General features: G+C 51.9%; 1 pseudogene; it reads left to right on the plus strand.

Annotated features, from left to right (window-relative positions):
• Positions 1-14803: 14803 nt before the first annotated feature.
• LOC116993556 overlaps positions 14804-22829 on the plus strand; it is a 45917-nt pseudogene continuing 37891 nt past the window's right edge.

Raw genomic sequence — 22829 nt, forward strand, 5'->3', positions numbered from 1 at the left:
CTCCCCACAGCCCTCCCAGTCTGGCCCTGATGCTCCTCCACACCCAATGTCTTCAGTCTGAAGAATTCAGAATTTAGGAGTTAAGAATTCATTCAGTCTGAATGGTGGAATTGTGCATGTGGAACCATGATTAGCTCAGAAAGAATTACAGCAGTTAATGGGCACTGTAGGATCCTGGAGAAAACAGGTACCTGGATTTTCTATCATTGTTTGTGAAGCCCAAAACTGGGCAAGAAACTAAAACTCTCTAGGCAAACAGCTGCAGAGCAGGTATTCCACAATTTAGCACTGGGAGTGAGGGGGATCTCTCCACCAAAACTCACTCCATCTTCTTTAGCCTACAGTTGCATTTCAAAAGTCCTTTCCCTCAATGTCACAATTATGGCATTTCATGAGCATATTCATATTTGCATAAAGCTGTATCATGATTTTACAACAGTTTCTTTGTTTCACGCACGCATCAGTTCCTTCTGTGGTGGTTGTCAGTCTTCTGGTGGTTTTGTGATGAAGGCTCCTGTAATCTTCCTTTGATCTTTTACCTCTATCTTCACTAATGCCTTGGATTTTAGCTCCCTAAGTAAACAGGAGAAAGACTATTTTAGAGGTGATAAACTGATTGAATTGTTTCTGTTGAATAGAATTCCCACATTGTCAGTGAGAATGAAAAGAGGATGTGGGGATAAAAGTGTTCTGAAGCTTTTATTCTAATTCTTATTACTTTTTCTTTTAGTTTCCTTTAATAAAATTTTCTTTACACCCTTTAAAGTTTGATTCTGCTCTGCCTTCTTTCTAATCCTATCTCACAGCAGAAAATGAGTAAATGATTCTAGTGGTGCACTGGCAATTTTGCCAGCGCTAGTCCCACCACAATAAATTGGTGCATTGGCTAGGAAATCTCCAATTCACAAACCAAAACCTCTTAAATCAGGAAAACTGATGTCACACACATCCCTGAATTTGGCCATCTAAAATATACTGATGTATCAATTGACACCTTTTCATCAGCAATACGGGTACAGCACACACAGCAGCAAAAGGCTGGGATGCCTCCCACGCTGGCGATCGGCTTTGCAGCCTTGGGAATCCCTGACATCATCATTTCACAGAAAACAAGACATTTCCTACAGCTCTGGGGTGTGTCACACCACACTGCTATTCCCAGATGTGCAACAGGACAAGCCATAGCAGAAAGAGAACATGGCATTGTAAAACATTAAAAGTGCTTGTTTCTGTTAAGTTGGTTTTGTTCTCACAGTTCTGTTGTTGATGTTTCTATTTATAGATTTAAATTATAATTTCAGATTAAATGGTTAAATGTTTTTTGTTTAGAGACTGGAGTTGTAATTTGTAACTTTAATCAGTTAAATTTGGGACACATTAAAGCAAAACTTGGTGGTTTCTCCTGAAAGCTCCAGAACGTAAGTGCTGCAGCTCCAGGGACACATGGAGCACACTACCAACGGAAAGAACTAAGTTTATGAAATTATGCAAAAAGCATCTTTCAAATTTAGCTCATGCTGCCTGTGTCATCTTAGCTGCAAAGGAACCTTGCAGATAAGATAATGGACAACAACCTGCATATTTCGCATTCTGTTTTCTTTAATCAAAAAGAAACTGGTGATTGTCAAGGCACAAGCTGGCTTGTAGCTATGAAATTAATTCAGCCATAGATAAGAAATGCAATTTTATTAGCCTGGTTCAATAAACATGCCCTGGGTGAACAATGATAAGATATATTCAAACCCAAACAGAGATTTCACCCAGCTACATTCCATCCTAAGCTGCAGACACCTCACTGGTCAGAGAGCTGAGCAGCCTGAACTCCCAACCGATCATCTGTCAGGAGCTGGGAAATTTCAACCCTCTATTTAAGAAGGGATCAGAAGAATAAAGAGGATTTTGTCACACGGATCACAGAGGGTCCTGTCTTTGTCTCCCACCATGACCCCAGTTAATGCCACAGGAGCCCAGGTGTGCCCAGGTGGGCAAGAGGCCAGTGGCCCCTGGGCTGTGCCAGCTCTGGGGTGGCAGCAGGGCCAGGGCAGGGCCTGTCCCCTGTGCTGGCACTGCTGGGGCACCTCCAGGGCTGGGGGCAGCTCTGGGCCCCTCCTGCCAGGAGAGCCCTGGAGGGGCTGGAGCGTGTCCAGGGAAGGGAACAGAGCTGGGCAAGGGGCTGGAACCCCAGGAGAGGCTGAGGGAGCTGGGAAAGGGGCTCAGCCTGGACAAAAGGAGCCTCAGGGGGGACCTTGTGGCTCTGCACAACTCACTGCCAGGAGGGCTCAGGCTGGGCCAGGGCAGGCTCAGCTTGGACAGCAGCAGGAATTTCTGCATGGAAAGGGTGCTCAGGCCTTGGCAGGGGCTGCCCAGGCAGGTTTGCAGTGCCCATCCCTGCAGGTGTCCAAGGAAGGGCTGGATGTGGCACTCAGAGCTCTGGGCTGGGGACAAGGAGGGGATCAGGCACAGCTTGGCCTCCATGGGCTGGGAGGGCTTTTCCAACCTCAGCGATGCTGGGATTCTGTGCCTGTAACACTCGTGCAGCAGGGAATTCTTTGGCTGCAGGAAATATCCCTCTGGAGGCAGGCTAAGCTAACCTGGGCAGGGAGGGACCAAATCCCTGCTCTGCAGCTGATGTGTCCCAGCCCTGCCTGGCAGGGGCTGAGGCTTCCCCTGAGGCCGCACAAATGCCAGCTGGGTCTGCTCCAGCCCTTGGCACTTGTCAGCCTGGGCCAGGGGGTGGCTGCTCCTGGCAGGCTGGAGCTCTCCATATCCAAACTGCAGTGCTTCTTTGGAGGCCGTGGAGCAGGATTTGTGCGTCCACATGCCAAGGGAAAAGCAATCCAGGCCCCTGCTCTGGCTGGGTGTTGAATGTCCTCTGCCAAAGCCCAGAGCTCTGTTCCTGTCAGGTGTGGGATGTCCCCTGCCAAGAAAGCTGCAGCCAGGCACTGTTCCTGCGTTGCTTTCTCTGCTGGAGAGGTGTCCAAGGAAGGCCAGGTTGGACGGTGCTTGGAGCAACATGGGACAGTGGAAGGTGTCACTGTCTTGGAATGGGGCAGCCCCTGCAGCTCTGGGAATTCCATTCTCACAAATATCCCAGGAAACAATTCCTTCCCAATATCTCATCTATCCCTGCCAGAGGACAGTGGGAAGCCATTCCCCCTTGTCCTGGCTCTCCAGGCCCTTGTCCAAAGTCCCTCTCTTGCTTTCTTTACAGGAATGCATATGTAATTGACACAGTTTCAACATTAATACCAGCATTCAGGACAGTAATTAAGGATAATTGGTCTGCAAGTCAGATGTTGACTGTGAGCCACCTGAATCAGAGCTGGAGTGGAATTTGGACTATAATTTGATAATCTGACTCCAAAAGGGTGGTTCCACTTTCACATTCTGCTGAAATAAAATGCCTGATTCCCTGGAATTACCTCGCTGCCCCTGAACAGGTGTAGCCGCACCCACCGGAGAGCCAGGGCTGCATAAAGAGGGGCTGTGCTGGACTTGTCCCGTGCCAGGAGCTGCGGGACACGGCGGGAGAAGGTCGGGCCCTGGGGATGAGCTGTGGGCTGGTGTAAATTGTTATTTGCACCACCTAATAAGTGCCTTGTCTGCAGTTTTCTTCTGTCCTCACTCAGTCAGGAATAAAAAACACAACGGAGATGAATTTTCTCTTGTTTGGGCTTGGTTCTTTATTAAATCTTATCTAAAGTCCAGAGACTTCTGCAACACTTGCAGCTACCAGCTAAAAGTGGGCAAAATGGAGGTATCTAGCTACAAGTTCTCTTAAGGCTAAACAGTCCAATAGAGAATTAACACCTATATGGTTTATACTTTTGACCCAATAGCCAGACTCCTGTGACCCTCAGTGCTGAACTGTCCAACCAGAAATTACTGCCTGAAATCATGGAGAAGAACACCAAAAGGAGACAACAACCAAAATCCTCCCTCATGTCTCATACTTATTACTACATTATAGAAACCCTAAATTTAAAACCCTTCACCATGTGAAATAACACAGTCCTATTTAAGGTACACACTGTGACTACATGGCTCAAATTTGGAAGCATTCTCCAAGGCCTCAGTGAAAAGCAGTGTTCTCCAGGGGGTCAGGGCCAGAAAGCTCAAACCTGCCAGGCTTCTGGGATCCAAAGGACTGGGAGGCGGGAGCAGCAGGGAGCGGGATCTTGTTGCTCTCCTGCCTCCTGTTGCGTGTGTTTGCCACGGCTGCGGAGATGGCAGGGCAGGAGCAGAGGGCTCTGAGGGCAGCGGGCGGGCGCTGTCTGCTCCGAGCCAGGGCTGCAGGAAGCCGCCTTTGCTGGCAGCCGCTTTGGGGGAGCTCGGGGGAGCCGTGTGCGCTGCGGGGGCTGAGCTGGGAGGGGGCCGGGCTCAGAGCTGGGGCCGGATGGCTGCGCTCCCCGCAGGGCAGAGCCATGGCACTGATGCCGGGGGGGCTCCTGGCCCCCGAGCCGCTCCTTCGGGAGCAGGGCAGCTCCGTGCCCATCAGGGGCACGCACGGCACATCGTGCTCTGGCCCCAGCCCAGAGTCACTTCTTCCTTCTCCTCGCCATGCACGGAGGGTGGCATTCTCCTCTCTCCCGGTGGGAGCGGCACCACCCGGAGCGCTCTGCTCCCTGGGGACAGCCCCACAAAGGTGTCCGTGTTCCCAGAGCCCCTTTCCCGGGGGCAGGGCTGGGGAAAACACTCTCGGGGGGCTCTTCCCATCAAACGGGCTGCAGGCATTGCCATGGCAGCTCCTGCTGCCAGCCTTGCTGCTTCCCTCCTTTGCTTCCAAGGCTGAACTGGATGCCGAGTTGTGCCCTGAATGTGCTTAGTGCCTCTCTGCGGGCACTGACACGGTCGCTGGGGCTTTTTCCCTGTTCCTGCAGCAATGGGAAGCCGTGCAGGGACTGCCAAGGGTGCCTGGGGGCAGGTTCAGGCTGTGGCTGGGCTGGAGTTCATGTTGTCCAGGGCAGCCTCTGGCTCCTGAGACTGAAGCAGCGCTGGCAGTGCTGCAGTGGGAGAGAATTTGGGAGGGGACAGGGCTGGGACAAGTGGCTCAAGTGGACAAGCTGCAGCAGTGACCCTGAGGCAGCAGTTCCCTTCCTGAGCAGCTGTCCCACACTGGGGCTCTGTGCCGCACTCCGGGGCTCCGCTGCTCTTCTTGCCGGGCTGCCGCCACCTTCCTGCACAGGCGTCCAGCAGGGGATGTCCCCAGGGCCACAGGCACGGCTCTCAGCGGCGAGTGACTCCAGCTCTGCTCATTGCCAGCTCTCCTGGGCACTCACTCTTCGGGCCACACGGGGATAGAAGACAGGAGCCTCCCACAGCGTTCCACAGAGAGCAAAGCCTTTATTATAGGAGGCCACTCTGGGAAGGGTGCCAGAGGTGAGAGCTCCCTTGAACTGGGCAGAAACTGGGGTTTATATGGGGAAGACAGTCAGTAGAGCACCAGGGCAAATAGTCTGAGGGCTTAAAACTAAAACACGGCAAGACACCATCAGGGTGCAGGCTATTACCATGAAGAAACAGCGCACCATGAGCGGTACCTTTCTTCTCACCACTGACTGTAAGGGGACTCGCTTGGGAGGCATACCTCTGGGGAGTCTTTTAGATCTTTCTGGCCCTCAGGCCTGGCTCCTCCATGGAGTGCAGGCGGTTCCTGTTCTAAACTCCCTCTTCTCTTTTTATTTAAAAACCTTCCATAATGGCCTTTTTAAAGCAATGTAAAAACATGAAAACACGAACAACAGAAAAGAAATCCAAAAGCACTCAGCTGAAAAAAACCCCATCCAATCTTTGAGTCCCCACTGTCAAAGAAAATACAGTAATTTCACGACTATAAGGCGCACCGGACTATAAGGCGCACCCCCCGGATTCGGCAAAATTTGCAACTTTGTAGATCAGATAAGGCGCATTGGTCTATAAGGCGCACTTTTTTTTTGCAGCGAGGCCCCGCCCCCAGCTCACCCCGTGTGGTTACTGGCCGAGGCCCCGCCTCAACCCAGCAGCCATGGGCCCCCGGGACTGCCTGGACCCAGGAACGGGGGTGCCGCCGGCCCCCTAGCCCACCTTCATCTGGCAGCCATGGGCTCCCGGGACTACTTCCACCCGGGAAGGGGGGTACCGCAGCCCCCCTATCCCACATTCACGCGGCAGCCATGGCTCCCCGGGACTGCCTGGACCCAGGAGCGGGGTTGCTGCCGGCCCCCTAGCCTGCCTTCATCCGGCAGCCATGGGCTCCCGGGACTGCTTCCACCCGGGAAGGGGGGTGCCGCGGCCCCCCTAGCCCACATTCACCCGGCAGCCATGGGGCCCCAGGACTGCCTGGACCGGAGAGGGGCGGTGCCTCGGGCCCCCTGGCCCGCCTCCACCCGGCAGGGGCAGTGCCGCGGGCCTCCAGGCCCGCCCCCAGCCGGCTGCTGTGGCACTTCCGGCTCCCCCCACGGCTCTCAGCTCACACTTCCGGTTTGGCAAATTTCGCCGCTTTGTACATCAGATAAGGCGCACCGGACTATAAGACGCACTTCCGGGTTCGAGGGAAAATTTTAGTCAAAAGGGTGCGCCTTATAGTCGTGAAATTACTGTAATTAAATCCATCCGTGATCTTTTTCTCAGTCTTGATCTGGTGGACTTGATCTTTTAGCAACTGGTTTCTCTTTGGGATAGATTCAGTGCGACATGTTAAGTTGAAACAGCACAAAGTCTTGACAGCCATGTCCGTGGACTAAGAGCAGGAAATCAATGGCTTCCCAATCTTGCAGTGTTGCGTGCCTGGTAGTCTCTTCATCTTTGAGTAGATCGCCAAGGGTGGTAGATGTTGCACTGACCTGCTTGCTAAGCCAACACCCCAGGTAATTTAGCACACCAAGGGCTTTAGCTGTGGCCACTCAAGGTAAAACAGGGAGACTACCACCCTCTTTGCTTTGTTTCTGTTGGCAATTTGAGAATCACAGTTTTTATCAAATTGCGTACAGAATCTTTTTTGGCTTGCCAATTTGTGTGCCAAATTATTCTTTAAGTCTTGAAGAATTGTTGTGTTTGGGGTGAGGGTAGCAAGGCTACAGGGACCCACTTGAAGGCGTGAGGGGATCCTGGCCCATGCTCTGTCACCACAGATAAAGAAGACCCCCTTTGGCAGCCACCTGGAATCTCGATTGGACACGGACAAAGTAGGGCTGGTGTAATTGCACCAATTCCCAGAATTCTTAGAAACGGTCTTAGGTGGGGTTACCTCTTTCCTCTATCATGCTTTAACATCTTGAGGCGTCATCCAGCCATAACCATATTTTCCATAATGAAGCTTATAGAAAATTTTCGCACAGAATTCAGCTTTTGAAGACCCTAACAGGTCCAGCTCTGGGAGTTCTTCTCTTGTGGGCATTAATGCAATAATCCAGGTATCCCAGGTGTGAGCTGGGTTGGGTCTGTAACCTGTGGTGTGTAAGAGGGAGGAATAATCATCTTCAGTGTGGTGCATATGAGGGTGTTATAATCACCAGCCAAGAATGACAGTCCTACCAGACACATTGACAATGGGTTGTCTACGTTGCCCATGGACAGGCACAAGTAATCTTGTTTTAGTGTCCTTGCTAGGGTCATCCAAACATTATGACTGGGCTGTGGGACAACCCAGCTGAGGGCATGTGGTACAGTGAGGGCAATGCCAAAGTAGATGAATTTAATCTTTGGACGGGGATGGGGTTGCTGATGGGGAATATAAACAAAATTTGTTAGTTTCTAGGTGAAGGGGAGGGGTTCTCTTCCTCCCTCCTCCCTTTCCATTGCCCGTTCTTTGTTTAAAGAAAAGACTTAGGAAGGGGTTGGGTAGAGGGTATAGGGAAGTAAAACTAGGATTGAAAAGAGGAAGAAGGAAATGGGACAGGTAAAGGCTCAGGTGGGTGGGGTTTGGGGAGGCAGGGTTTGGGAATAACTGGGTAATAACTTGTTTGTATCAGTAGCTGCTGCACGTATTTCTGGCCTGTGATTAAGTGGTCTGGTCAGGTCACGAGTTATTGTGTTTGCGATCTGGTGACAGGCCAATGGTTTCTCGTCGGTGCTGGTAGTCAATGCCATCTCCTTTTCCATGCAGAGCTGAGTTCTGCATTGGACTCAGGATGGCTGTTATTTTTTTGTGGAGGTATTGTTTGCTGGGCCAAAGTATAGTTTGATATTTTTTTCCTGGGAACCATTATGGGCCAGATGGCAATGAAACACAGGCATTATCCCTCCCTCAGTTAATGAGCAGGAAAGGCCCAGAAATGTCATGTGTTTCTGGGTCCTTGATTAGAACCAGTGGTTTCTCAGTGAGCTTAGATCAGGCCGAATTCGAGAAGTGCCAGAGTACGGTGTGTCAGGCTCTAATGATGTACAGTTTAGGAAAATACGATAGTTTCACACGTATAAGGTGCACCCTTTTGACTAAAATTTTGGTCCGAACCCGAAGTGTGCCTTATACCCCACAGCGCCTTATATATGGACAAAGTTTGAAAATTTACCAACCCGGAAATGTGAGCCGTCAGCCGAGCTGCCAGGAGGGACAGCCCAGCGGGAGCGCCAAGCCGCGACTGGGGGACAGCCCTGCGGGAGTGCCGAGCCGCGAGCCGCGCTGCGGGAGCCCTGAACCACGAGTGGGGGTGGCCCGGTGGGAGCACCGAGCCACGAGTGGGGGCAGCCCTGCGGGAGCGTCAAGCTGCAAGTGGTAGCGGCCCCACGGGAGCGCTGAGCCGCAAGCCACAGCTACTGGAGCCCCAAACCATGAGCCGCGCCGCAGCAGCCCGAAGCAGTGACAGCACTGCTGGGGCCAAACCACGCCAGCCATGCCAGCCGACGCCCGGGGTGGGCAGGAGTGCTAGGGCTCAAGGCACGGGGAGGGCCTGGGGCTGCGTTTAAAGGCTACGCCAATCCGTGAGAAATGGTTGCAAATTGAACACCTGCCAGTAAACCCCGCGATCATGCGATGCGTTACTAATTCGTTTCTTTGTTGCACGTGGATCCTCACTGCAAAAAATAAGCGCCTTATCCTCCGGTGCGCCTTATATATCAACAAAGTTCAGAAATTTGCCGACACCCGGAAGTGCGCCTTATACTCTGGTGCGCCCTATACTTGTGAAATTACTGTAATAATGTAGAGAGCTTTACAGAGTCTCTCCATGGGAGACATAATCTCTGTTCCTCCCTGCTGTTGATCAAGGACTCTCTCGATGGCCTGGTGGGTCCTTTCCACAATGGATTGCCCTGTGGGATTAATGGCTATGCCCCTCTTGTGCTTTACCCTCCACCAGTCGAAGAAACCCTTCAACTTGCTGGAGGCGTAACTGGGCCCATTGTCTGTCTTAATTTGATCTGGGACTCCCAGGGTAGCAAATGCAAGGAGTAAACGCCAAATGCTATGCCTGGCAGTTTCTCTGCGTGGGCCTATGCAAACATGGCTGCAGAGAACATATCTATAGATACACGGACATATTTTAGTTTGCCAAATGAGGAAATGTGTGTGACATTGGATTGCCATAACTGGCAGCTAGCAAGGCCCCAGAGGTTAACTCCAGAGCTCACAGGCAGAATTTGGTAGGCCTGGCAATTCAGATATGTAGCCACAATAACCAGCAACACTTGAAGACCACTTGACAACTTGAACATCCTCACCATGGCAGGTACATTTTGGTGGTAAAAGGAGCAGGCGAGTTTCACCTGTGCGAAGGTGTCCAGAAGGTTGGCACTCCCCATTGCCATGGCTAATGTGTCTGCTGTCTTGTTCCGTTCTGCGACAGTGCCTGGGAGGTCTGTGTGTGACCTCACATGAACAATATGATAAGGTTGCTTTCTGTGGGAGATAAGACGGATTAGTTTAGAAAGCAATTTGTGCAAATTTGGGGTTGAGGCCTCCTTTAGAAAAGCATGCTCAGCCCTCATAGCTACCCCAGCAATGTAGGCCAAATCTGTGACCAAATTAAGGGGTTGATCCTTGAACTTCTCAAAGGCTCTAACGACAGCTGCTAACTCTGCAATCTGTAGGGATCCCTCCACCACTCGGACATCAGACTCCCACTCCTAAATCCTGGGATCCCTCCAAGTCATCACCGACTTGTGGGATGACCCTGAGCCATCGGTAAAAATGGTTAGAGCTTTGAGACATGTCCTACTTTGGATTAATTTTGCGATCAGATTAAAGGCTGAATCACAAAAAAAAAAGGCTATGTTTTGACACCTGGATGGAAATTTAGCCTGGGTAGCTATCCAGGGTGAACTGGAGGTTCTCATTGGACAGGGGCAAATTCTCCAGATCCCCAGTAGTCAATGGCATGTACATGCATGTGAACTCACACCCAGCAAGAGAGAAGAGGTGAATTCTGGATGTTTTTATTAAATGTGCCATCATTTCTTGAGGAGTGGTTATTGATTTTGTAGGCTGATTATTTGTAAAGATCCCCTCAAGTATTAATAAAAGGTCTCTAAATTGCGGATCCCATTGAAAAATCAACCCGTAGAAACAGGGGGTCTTACCAACTATAGTAAACAGGTGTTGGGGGTTGGGGGAGTTCTTTACTCTTTCCCTCGGTGGAGAAATTTTTCCCATTATCACGCTAAGAAAGCTGGCCTGGCGGCTCCTTTAGCTTTGAATTACAGTAATTTCACGACTATAAGGCGCACCCTTTTGACTTAAATTTTCCTTCGAACCTGGAAGTGCGCCTTATAGTCCGGTGCGCCTTATATTATCTACAAAGTTTCTAAATTTGCCAAACCGGAAGTGTGAGCTGTGAGCCGTGGGGGGAGCCAGCAGTGCCACGGCAGCCAGGAGATGGTGGGCCCAGTGGCCTGCGGCACCGCCCCTGCCGGGCAGGGGCGGGCCTGGGGACCAATGGCTGCCGGGAGAAGGCAGGCCCAGTGGCCTGCGGCATCGCCCCTCCCAGGTCCAAATGGTCCCGGGGGCCCATGGCTGCCGGGTGAATGCGGGCCAGGGGGCCCGCAGCACCGCCCCTCCCAGGTCCAGATGGTCCCGGGGGCCCATGGCTGCCGGGTGAATGCGGGCCAGGGGGCCTGCGGCACCGCCCCTGCCGGGTGGAGGCGAACCCGGGGGCCAATGGCTGCCGGGTTGAGGCAGGGCCCAGGCCAGCAACCACGCAGGGGGAGCTGGGGCGGAGCCTCGCTGCAAAAAAATAGTGCGCCTTATAGTCCGGTGTGCCTTATGGTCGTGAAATTACTGTACTCAACACAAAAGAGGGTGGTGGGGGTGGATGGTCGTGGGTTGCTGTGTGCTTTCGAGGGGACACTCTCTGTCTCGCTGGCCCAAACAGGGGGAAGAGAGGTTTTTCTCCGTGGTGGGACCTCCTGCCCTGCACTTCGGCACTGCTACAGCCGCCTGCTTCTGAGGACAGTGCTGAGAACCAGGACGCAAACGGTGAGCGGAGTTTTTTCCTTCACCCTTCTCCCACCTGGGACAGACTTGCCACTGCCGCCTCCGCCTCCCCGCTCCTGCAGCTGCTGCGACTGAGAGGAGGCTGCCCAGCTCCACCGGGACCGTGCAGAGAAGACAGTCTGTGACTGGAAATGGGATTGAGACTGAGTTTTGTTCTGTTGTTTCATAGCTGATGTTGTTCTTGTTTGTCTTGTAGATATATCAGCAAAGAACTGTTATTCCTAAACCCATACTTTTTTGCCTGAGAACCCCTTAATTTCCAAATTATAGTAAACTGGGAGGGAGGGGATTTTCACTCTCCATTTTGAGAAAAGCTCCTGCCTGTTTCCTGGCAATACTGTCCCCTAAACCAGGACAACAGGAGAGGTAGGCTGGGCTCAGCATGGTGTGCCTGTCGTGAGGACAGGGCCTCCTGGATTTTGCAGATGGTATCTCAGGCCTCCGGGGTGAGAGCTCATGCAGAATCCAGATCCTCACCACCACGTAGAAGGCTGACGAGTGGGGCAGTGTTTTCCTTCATGATCCCCAGCAGGGGATGTACCCAGCTGATGGATCTGCATAACTGGTGAAGATCCCTTGGGGTCTTGGGGTCATCCTTGATGGTGAGCTGCTGGGGCACAATGGTTCTCTCATGGATCTGCAGACCGAGGTAAGTCCAGGGGCATAGGGCCAATGCAAATCTGCAGGGAAGTGGTCAGCCTTGCCAAAAACTGTAAGGGAACTTGTTTCAGAGGTATATCTCAGGGGAGACTTATAGAACCTTCTCACCCTCCTGCTGCAATCCTTCACTGAAGCACAGGGTGTTCCATTGCCAAAGACCAATAGCCCTCCAAATCTTGTGATTTCTGAGCCGTGCTGCTGCCAAGGGAACAGGGACAGGACAATGGTATGGCCTCAGGCTGGGCCAGGGAAACCCCAGGTTGGTCATCTGCTGGAATTTCTCCAAGGAAAGGGTGCTCAGGCCTTAGTAGAGGCTGCCCAGGGAGGTTTACAGTGCCCATCCCTGCAGGTGTCCAAGGAAGGGCTGGATGGGCACTCAGTGCTCTGGGCTGGGGACAAGGAGGGGATCAGGCACAGCTTGGGCTCCATGGGCTGGGAGGGCTTTTCCAACCTCAGGGATGCTGGGATTCTGTGCCTGTAACACTCGTGCAGCAGGGAATTCTTTGGCTGCAGGAAATATCCCTCTGGAGGCAGGCTAAGCTCACCTGGGCAGGGAGGGACCAAATCCCTGCTCTGCAGCTGATGTGTCCCAGCCCTGCCTGGCAGGGGCTGAGGCTTCCCCTGAGGCCGCACAAATGCCAGCTGGGTCTGCTCCAGCCCTTGGCACTTGTCAGCCTGGGCCAGGGGGTGGCTGCTCCTGGCAGGCTGGAGCTCTCCATATCCAAACTGCAGTGCTTGTTTGGAGGCTGTGGAGCAGGATTTGTGTGTCCACATGCCAAGGGAAAAGCAATCCAGGCCCCTGCTCTGGTTGGGTGTTGAATGTCCTCTGCCAAAGCCCAGAGCTCTGTTCCTGTCAGGTGTGGGATGTCCCCTGCCAAGAAAGCTGCAGCCAGGCACTGTTCCTGCTTTGCTTTCTCTGCTGGAGAGGTGTCCAAGGAAGGCCAGGTTGGACGGTGCTTGGAGCAGGCTGGGACAGTGGAATGTGTCCCTGTCTGGGAATGGGGCAGCCACTGCTGCTCTGGGAATTCCATTCTCACAAATCTCCCAGGGAACAATTCCTTCCCAATATCTCATCTATCCCAGCAAGAGGACAGTGGGAAACCATTCCCCCTTGTCCTGGCTCTCCAGGCCCTTGTCCAAAGTCCGTCTCTTGCTTTCTTTACAGGAATGCATATGTAATTGACACAGTTTCAACATTAATACCAGCCTTCAGGACAGTAATTAAGTATAATTGGTTTGCACGTCAAATGTTGACTGTGAGCCACCTGAATCAGAACTGGAGTGGAATTTGGACTATAATTTGATAATCTGACTCCAAAAGAGTGGTTCCACTTTCACATTCTGCTGCAGTAAAACGCCTGATTCCCTGGAATTACCTCGATGCCCCTGAACAGGTGTAGCCGCACCCACCGGAAAGCCAGGGCTACATAAAGAGGGGCTGTGCTGGACTTGTCCCGTGCCAGGAGCTGCGGGACACGGCGGGAGAAGGTCGGGCCCTGGGGATGAGCTGTGGGCTGGGAGCCGGGAGCAGCAGGGAGCGGGATCTTGTTGCTCTCCTGCCTCCTGTTGCGTGTGTTTGCCACGGCTGCGGAGATGGCAGGGCAGGAGCAGAGGGCTCTGAGGGCAGCGGGCGGGCGCTGTCTGCTCCGAGCCAGGGCTGCAGGAAGCCGCCTTTGCTGGCAGCCGCTTTGGGGGAGCTCGGGGGAGCCGTGTGCGCTGCGGGGGCTGAGCTGGGAGGGGGCCGGGCTCAGAGCTGGGGCCGGATGGCTGCGCTCCCCGCAGGGCAGAGCCATGGCACTGATGCCGGGGGGGCTCCTGGCCCCCGAGCCGCTCCTTCGGGAGCAGGGCAGCTCCGTGCCCATCAGGGGCACGCACGGCACATCGTGCTCTGGCCCCAGCCCAGAGTCACTTCTTCCTTCTCCTCGCCATGCACGGAGGGTGGCATTCTCCTCTCTCCCGGTGGGAGCGGCACCACCCGGAGCGCTCTGCTCCCTGGGGACAGCCCCACAAAGGTGTCCGTGTTCCCAGAGCCCCTTTCCCGGGGGCAGGGCTGGGGAAAACACTCTCGGGGGGCTCTTCCCATCAAACGGGCTGCAGGCATTGCCATGGCAGCTCCTGCTGCCAGCCTTGCTGCTTCCCTCCTTTGCTTCCAAGGCTGAACTGGATGCCGAGTTGTGCCCTGAATGTGCTTAGTGCCTCTCTGCGGGCACTGACACGGTCGCTGGGGCTTTTTCCCTGTTCCTGCAGCAATGGGGAGCCGTGCAGGGACTGCCAAGGGTGCCTGGGGGCAGGTTCATGCTGTGGCTGGGCTGGAGTTAATGTTGTCCAGGGCAGCCTCTGGCTCCTGAGACTGAAGCAGCGCTGGCAGTGCTGCAGTGGGAGATAATTTGGGAGGGGACAGGGCTGGGACAAGTGGCTCAAGTGGACAAGGTGCAGCAGTGACCCTGAGGCAGCAGTTCCCTTCCTGAGCAGCTGTCCCACACTGGGGCTCTGCTGGCCAGGGAACAGCTGGACGTGTGCCCAGCGAGGGCACTTGGTGCCCAAAGTCCCTGCTGTGCTCTGCCAGCACGCCCAGCTTTCCTCTGCTGCTGGACTGCTGTCTTAGTTTGGAGGACAGGTGTCTGCTAAGAAATGCAGGATCCTCTTCTTGAAATTGAGAATGTAAACTCTTTCCTTCCAAATTATTATAATTTTGAAAATAAGGGGCTCTTATGGAAAGATATGGGAGTTTGGAATAACAGTTCTTTACTAAGAAAATTAAAATAGAAATACAATAGAAGAATAAACCCCAAACACTGACAAAGTACCCATACAACCTGACAGCTTGTTAGTCAGGATGTTGGTAGCAGTTTCATTATATGGTGGCTACAGTTTTTTTGCAGTGACAGATGTGGTTCAGTTGAAGCAGTGGTCTTGTAGAAGGGTGTGGTTTCTCACTGAAGGTCTAGTGATGACTTGGAGAAGTTCGGTTTTCCTTTGAAAATCTAGTGGAAAAAGTGGACTTTGGTGTCTCAAAATTTCAGTTTTTATCTTGGTAGGAAAGGCTTGGCTTTTTTTCCTAGCTGGAGCATCTCTCAATGGGATGAAGCAATTTTATTAGTCATGCAGGGGGACTTAAGGGGCTATCAGCAGAAGATAACTCCCTGTAGAAAGGATGGGTTGCGAAAAGATAACAATGCCAGGCCTGGTTTGAATGGATGGCCCATTAGCAGAATATCTCCCACAGAGATAAGGTTCACTGCCCCATCTGGTCTCAACAGATGGTGATAGAACAGATACTTTTGGTCACCTCCTATATTACAATCCAAGATAAATGCCCTTCTCTGGAGCCAGTGGCTTTTCCTGTTCTGCTGTCCCCAGGGGAGGAGAAGGGTTGGCCTCCAGTGCTGCCTGCAATGAATCTGCTGTGCTCATGGGTTGCCTTCTCCTGACTGGCTGCTCTTCTCCTTTAGGATTTTGGGCCTTTCCTTCCTGCTGCTCTCCCTCCTGAGCTCTCCAGTGGTTCCCATCTTCTTCTGCACAGCCTGCCGTGTGCCCCAGGCCTGCCCCTGCTGCTGTGCTGTGTCCCCTGAGCTGGGGCCCTGGGCTGCCGGTGTCTGCTGGAAGCCAAGGCTGGGAGAACGGGAGCATCTGCTGTGAGGTGAGTGAGGGGAATCAGAGCACACAGCCCTTGCTCAGATTGCTCAAATCTGCAGGGATTCCCAAGAGAAAGCTGCCCCTGAAGACTCTGGAAGGGTTCAGGAGCCCTCAGATTTCTCAAACCCCTGGGATTGATACCTGTGCTGGTAAGAGTGTTGTGTCCTTGGTGGGATGGAGGCTGAATACTCAGAGGGTGTTTTTGCAAGGAATAAATGTCTCCAGTATCCAAGTGAAGTGAGACTGGGACAATTTTCAAGATTGTGTGACAGTGTCAAAACCCAAAAGGTTTAAATGCAGGTGTCCTGTGAGCGCACCACATTCTTTAGGGTGAGAATCATGGAATGATGGAATGGCCTGACTTGCAAGGGACACACCAGGGTTCGGTGTGAGGAAGGATGGAAATCTTTACTGAAATGCAAAAAGCTCTGATTAACTGGGTGTCCTTGATCAACTCCAAGGGTTAATGGATGTCCCGGTTTGACAGGCAGTGGTCTCCTAAGGAAAACCAGGACCTTCCCTGGAAACAGAGTAAATAAATCCCTTCCTCTGTGAATTAATTTTGACATTAAGAGGCTCTCAGGGAAAGATAAAGGGATAGGATTAACAGATCTTTACTAGTACAGTAAATTAACGAATACAAGCCGCACTGAGTATAAGCCGCATCTCTGACTGTTGGCAAATATTTCGTTCTTTCTCCATAAATAAGCCGCACCCTGAATATAAGCTGCTCTGTCGTTCGCAGCGAGGACCCGCGTACGACAAAGTTGCCAAATACTAACAGAACCGCGGCATGGCGGGGGGTTTACCGGCTCAACTAAGGCTGTGCAGGCTCGGCCCGCTAGGGGCTGCTGACGGGGCCTGGTGGACCAGCTCAGCGCTGCTGCTTGGGGCTGGCCGCCGCCTCTGGGTTTGCTCGCCCCGGCCCCGCTCCCGCCACAGCGCCGGCTGGGCACGGAGAGCATGCCCCACTCATGCCGTGGTGCCGGCCGGGCATGGAGAGCATGCCCCGCTCGCACCGTGGTGCCGGCCGGGCACGGAGCAGCCCCTGCTCCCGCCAGGGCAGCGGAGGGTGGGAGCAGAGCCCCCCCACTCCTCCCCGAGCCGCGTCAATGGTGGCGCGGGCCCCCCCTCCTCCCCAAGCCGTGGCAATGGCGGCGCGGGGTCCCCCCGTCTCTCCCCCGGGCTGCGACAGAGGAGGAAAGAAGAGAGCTCTCCTGCCTCTTTCCCCGCCCCCCGTGCTGCCTGCAGGGAGCCAGGGCAACAGAGTAACACTTTGTAACAATCGCGGAATGCCGGCTTTTACTGGCAAGTGCTTGGCTCGGCACCCTGGCTGGCATGTCTGGGGTTGTAAATGTCAGAAAATTATTCACATATTAGCCGCCCCCGACTATTAGCCGCACTTCCGGGTTTCCACCAAAATTTTTGTCAAATTGCTGCGGCTTGTATTCGTGAAATTACTGTATATCTAACAAGACAAAAAAAACCCAACAACAACTATGGCATTAACAACAAACAGAACAGTTTCACTCCTTCTCAGCTGCAGGCACTTTTCCCCTGTGGTGCAGTTACCATCACCACTGGCAGTGAGTGCAGGCAGATTCCCATGGACACGGCAGGTGCAACAATCCCGCGCAGCTGCAGGGCGCTGGGATCGATGGCGGTGGTGTCCCAGATAGAAAGGGGATGGAGAAGAAACTTTGCTCATGAGCCATCTTCCCTAGCTTAGATGTTCATAAGGCTGTTCTTGAAATGAGTCCCATTGTCTGACTCAATTCTCTCAGGGGGGCCATGCCTCCAAAGGACCTGTTTCTCAAGGCCCAGGATGGTGTTCTGAGCAGTGGCGTGAGGCACAGGGCAGGTCTCCAACGACCCGGTGGTGGCTTCCACCATGGTCAGCACGTAGCGCTTGCCTTGGCGGGTCTGAGGCAGTGTGATGTAGTCAATCTGCCAGGCCTCCCTGTTCTTATATTTGGACCAACGCCCACCATACCAGAGGGGCTTCACCCACTTGGTTTGCTTGACGGCAGCACGTCTCACAGTCACGGATAACTTGAGAAATAATGTCCATGGTTAGATCCATCCCTCGGTCTCGTGCCCTCTTATACGTGGCATTTCTTCCCTGATGACCTGAAGCATGATGGGCCCATTGAGCCAGGAATACCTCTCCCTTGAGTTGCCAATCTATCTGTGACACCTCTATCTGTGCAGCGTGATCTACCTGCTCGTTGTGTCGGTGCTCTTCATTAGCCCAACTCTTGGGGACATTTGCATCCACATGACGAACTTCCACAGGTAGCTTCTCTACCCGGGTGGCAATGTCTTTCCACTCATCAGCAGCCCAGATTGGTTTTCTCTTACGTTGCCAGTTTGCCTTTTTCCACTTTTCCAGCCAACCCCACAGAGCATTGGTTACCATGCATAAATCAGTGTAAAGAGCTTTGACCACTTCTCTCTCTCAGCAATGTCCAGGGCCAGCTGAACAGCTTTCTCTTGGTTTAGTTTAGATTTGCCAATTTTAATACACTTAATTTTTTCTTTGAGATAGGATTTACAGGATTAAAAGGTAAAAGGGTATAAAGAAGAAATTTATTAATAACACAGAGAAAATAAGAAATTTGGAATAAGATTTCTGGATTACTCCCTCCTCCCCCCACTTTCCACATTTTTTTAACAACAACATACAGAGACACTTTAGTCAGTCTTTCACTTAAATAATCATTTTAGTTCGCTTTAGAGAGAGAAGTTTTTTTCTTTTTTTGGTGTCCTAGTTTGGAGGACGGGTATCTGCTAAGAAAGGCAGGAGCCTGTCTTTGAAATGGAGAATGTAAACCCCCTCCCTCCAAATTATTATAATTTTGAAATTAAGGGGCTCTCAGGCAAAAATATGGGAATTAGGAATAACAGTTCTTTACTAGGAAAATTAAAATAGAAATACAGTACTACAAAGAACAAACCCCAAACACTGACAAAGTCAGAGTGCAACCTGACACCCCGTCAGTCAGGGTGTTGCTAGCAGTTCGATTAAATGGTGGCTGCAGTGCTCTTGCAGTGACAGATGTGGTTCAGTTGAAGTGGTGGTCCTGTAGAAGGTGCAGTTTCCTTTCGGAAGTCTAGTGGTGATGTGGAGAAATCCAGTTTCCCTCTGGAGTCCAGTGGAAAGGGCTACTTGGTGTCTCAGAATTTCAGTTTTTATCTTGATAAGAAATGTTGGGCTCTCCCCCCTGGCTGGAGCAACTCTCAATGGGATAAAGTAATTTTATCAGTCACACAGTGGGACTCAATGGCCATTAGCAGAAAATGACTGCCTGGAGGAAGGATGGGTTGTGAAAAGATAAAGAACAATGCCCTACTGGTTTCAATGGATGGCCCGTTAGCAGAATATCTTCCATGGAGACAAGGATCACTGCCCCAACTGGTCTCAACAGATGGTGATAGAATAGATAATTTTGCTCACATCCTGAATTGCAACCCAAGATATTTGATTATAGGGAACTTTTCCAAGAAAAGAATAAAGTTTTTTGTGTCTTTACTGTCACGATTTGCATCTTCTTGGGAAAATCTGCAAAATTGTGAAACATTTTTCATCTTCACAGCCTTCCCAGAGCTGTGTTTGTGGGCCATGAAACTCATGGGGTATTACTTCTAAGGGCAAGCTGATTAAAGGCAAAAGTTCTTTTTATCTTTTTTTTTAATCAAATGTTTCTGTTCGGTTTTTTATTTTCCAAAACAGAGACTCCCAATCCCTTGGGGAAGGGGATCCTTTTCTCAAATACTTCAACCCCCAATGAGTTTTTTTACGATTTATTGGAATTTTCAGTGTAGTTCAGTCCACTCCATAGCTTACAAAAAGGTTTTTTTCAGCCACCCTTCACGGCGTCTCCTCAATCTCTTCTTATTCTGGAAACTGGGTTCTTACTTCACTGACTTTAGTGTATTATTTTTTGTTCTATTACTTCTCATTTAAAGGAGGCAAATAGAAGGTTTGCAAGTCTTATCTGAGCATTGGAAAGATTAAAATCTCACACAATAGGTGTAGGAACTGGGCCGGGTCATGCTGGAGCCATGCCAGGATCTCAGGCTGTTCTGGGGAAAGCTTTATCTCCCCATGGCTGCTCTGAGCTGGTGGAAAGGGCTTCTCCATCTCTCTCCCATGGCCATCAGGGCCCCTGGTTATAAAAAACGGGGCCCGGCAGCTCCCGAGCCCAACCCTGCCCAGCTGGGCCACATGGCGAGGGCCGCGCCGGAGCCAGGTCGAGTGTTACCTGCTTGAAATCTGGAAGTCAAGAGAGCTTTTTACTTTAACCAATGCGATTCATAGAAGCAAAATAACTTTTTAATTGGTTCCCCAGGCTGTCAATTATGAAATTATCTTTCTAATTGGTCTCAGCAACTCACAGAAAAAGTTCTCATAGAAAATACTCCACTGGGTGTGTGCTTTCTTCTTAAGTGACTTCCATTCAAAGCCAGCACAGGCTTTGAGTTCAGCAAGTTGCCTTGATCCACCTTCTCTTTTGGTAGCTCGTGCAACCTGTCATGTGGGGCTCCATACGGCTGCTTTCCACTTCTGGTTCATCCTCACGATGCGGCAGGAACCGTCGGTGAAAAGAGCGTAGTGTATTTCATCTGCTGGCAGTTGGTGATACGGTGGGGCTTCCTCAGTCCGGCTCACTTGTCCCTGCTCCTCTTCATCAGTGAGACCAAAGTCTTCACCTTCTGGCCAGTTTTTAATTATCTCCAAAATCCCAGGGCGATTCAGGTTTCCAGTATGGATGCACTGCTTGATGAGGGCAATCCACTTGCTCCATGTGGCATCAGTGGCACGGTGGGTAGAGGGAACCTTTCCTTCAACCATCCACCCCAGCATCAGTAGTCAGGGTGTCAGGAGGAGTTGTGCTTCTGTGCCAATCACCTCTGAAGCAGCTTGGACTCCTTCATAGGCAGCCAAGATCTCCTTCTCTGTGGGAGTGTAGTTGGCTTCAGACCCTCTGTAGCTTCGGCTCCAGAATCCCAGAGGTCGGCCTCGAGTCTCCCCAGGCACTTTCTGCCAAAGGCTCCAGGACAAGCCATGGTTCCCGGCTGCAGTGTAAAGCCCATTCTTCACCTCTGGTCCAGTTCAGACTGGCCCAAGGGCTACCACATGAGCAATCTCCTGCTTGATCTGGGTGAAGGCTTGCTGCTGCTCAGCACCCCAGTGGAAATCGTTCTTCTTACGGGTGACCAGGTAGAGAGGGCTCACAATCTGACTGTACTCGGGAATGTGCATTCTCCAAAAGCCTATGGCACCTAGGAAAGCTTGTGTTTCCTTCTTGCTGGTTGGTGGAGACATTGCGGTGATCTTATTGATGACCTCAGTGGGGATCTGGCACCGTCCATCTTGCCACTTTACTCCCAGGAACTGGATCTCTCGGGCAGGTCCTTTGACTTTGCTCTTCTTGATGGCAAAACCAGCTTTCAGGAGAATCTGGATGATCTTCTCTCCTTTCTCAAATACTTCCATTGCCATGTTCCCCTACACAATGATGTCACTGATGTATTGAAGGTGTTCTGGAGCCTCACCCTTTTCCAGTGCAGCCTGGATCAGTCCATGGCAGATGGTGGGGCTGTGTTTCCACCCATGGGGCAGACGACTCCAGGTGTACTGCATGCGCCTCTAGCTGAAAGCAAACTAAGGCCTGTATTCTGCTGCTAGAGGAATGAAGAAAAATGCGTTGGCAATGTCAGTGGTGGCATACCACCTTGCTGCCTCGGACTCCAACTCATACTGGAGCTCCAGCAGGTCCGGCACGGCAGCGCTCAGCGGTGGAGTCACTTCGTTCAATGCACAATAGTCCATTCTCCATCAGACATGGGCACAGGCTAGATGGGGCTGCTGAAGGGTGAGTGGGTTTTGCTGACCACCCCTTGGCTCTCCAGCTCATGGATCATCTTGTGGATGGGGATCACAGCATCTCAATTTGTCCGGTACTGCCGGTGGTGCACTGTTGGGGTGGCAATTGGCACTTACTGCTCTTCCACCTTCAGGAGTCCCACTGCAGATGGGTTTTCTGACAATCCCCCAGGCAATGTGCTCAACTGCTTAATGCCCTCTACCGCAACAGCAGCTATTCCAAAAGCCCATCTGAGTCCCTTGTGTCTTTGCAATAGCCATTCCAGAGGAAATCTATTCCTCAGAGCCTCTGGGCCGGTCACAACCGGATGTTTCTGCCACGCCTTCCCAGTCAGGCTCACCTCAGCTTCCAACAGAGTCAATTGCTGTGATCCCCTCTGTCACCTCAGCAATGGAAACAGGTTCTGCCCCCACATGTCCTGATGGTATCAGGGTACACTGTGCACCAGCATCAACTAACGCCCTTTGTTTTTGTGGCTCTGATGTGCCAGGCCATTGAATCCACACTGTCCAAACGACCTGGTTTTCCCGTGCCTTTCCCTGGCCAGAGGCAGAGCCCCTCTAGCCCTGGTTACTATTTCCTTCCTGGTCATACATACTAGAGGTTCCTTCAAGTGGGTCTGACAGATTATCCTCCTTTCTTTAATACCTTGCACCTGGATTATGGGAGGCTGAGGCTACCTTCACTTTAGCAGAACTCCCTTGGGTAGTGTTTCCCTCCCTAAGTTGACACACCTGTGCTGCCAGGACAGAAGTGGGTTCCCCATCCCATTTTCCCATGTCTTCCCCATGGTCACACAGAAAAAAACACAGGTCAGCTCGTGAGCTGTATCCTCTCTCCCTAGCTGGGGGACACGGGGCCCTGACTCTGGGGCCTGACTTGCACAGGTGCCATATGGGAATTGTTCCTCCTCACCTCCTCCCTCATCTCCCTTATCTCCTCTTAAAGGCTCCTAATTACAGCAGACACATGAGCCTGCATTGGGCCATTGATCATACTTTCCTAGCTCCTAAGCTTCTTGGTGACAGAACCCACTGTCTCTTGGTAGTTATCAGCATTAATCATGGCAATGAAGGTGGTGTATTGAGATGTATTGTCATGCTGTCCATCCCTCCCAAGGAGTACCTCCAATACTGCCACTTCTCCCAGCTTTTGGATCCCTTCCTCAAAGGTCTTCCAGTACATTCTATGATGGTACTCCTGCATTCTCTCTCTGTGGACAAACCTCTCCCTTA

The sequence above is a fragment of the Catharus ustulatus genome, chromosome 3, assembly GCF_009819885.2.
Source record: "Catharus ustulatus isolate bCatUst1 chromosome 3, bCatUst1.pri.v2, whole genome shotgun sequence".
NCBI classification, from domain to species: Eukaryota; Metazoa; Chordata; class Aves; order Passeriformes; family Turdidae; genus Catharus; species Catharus ustulatus.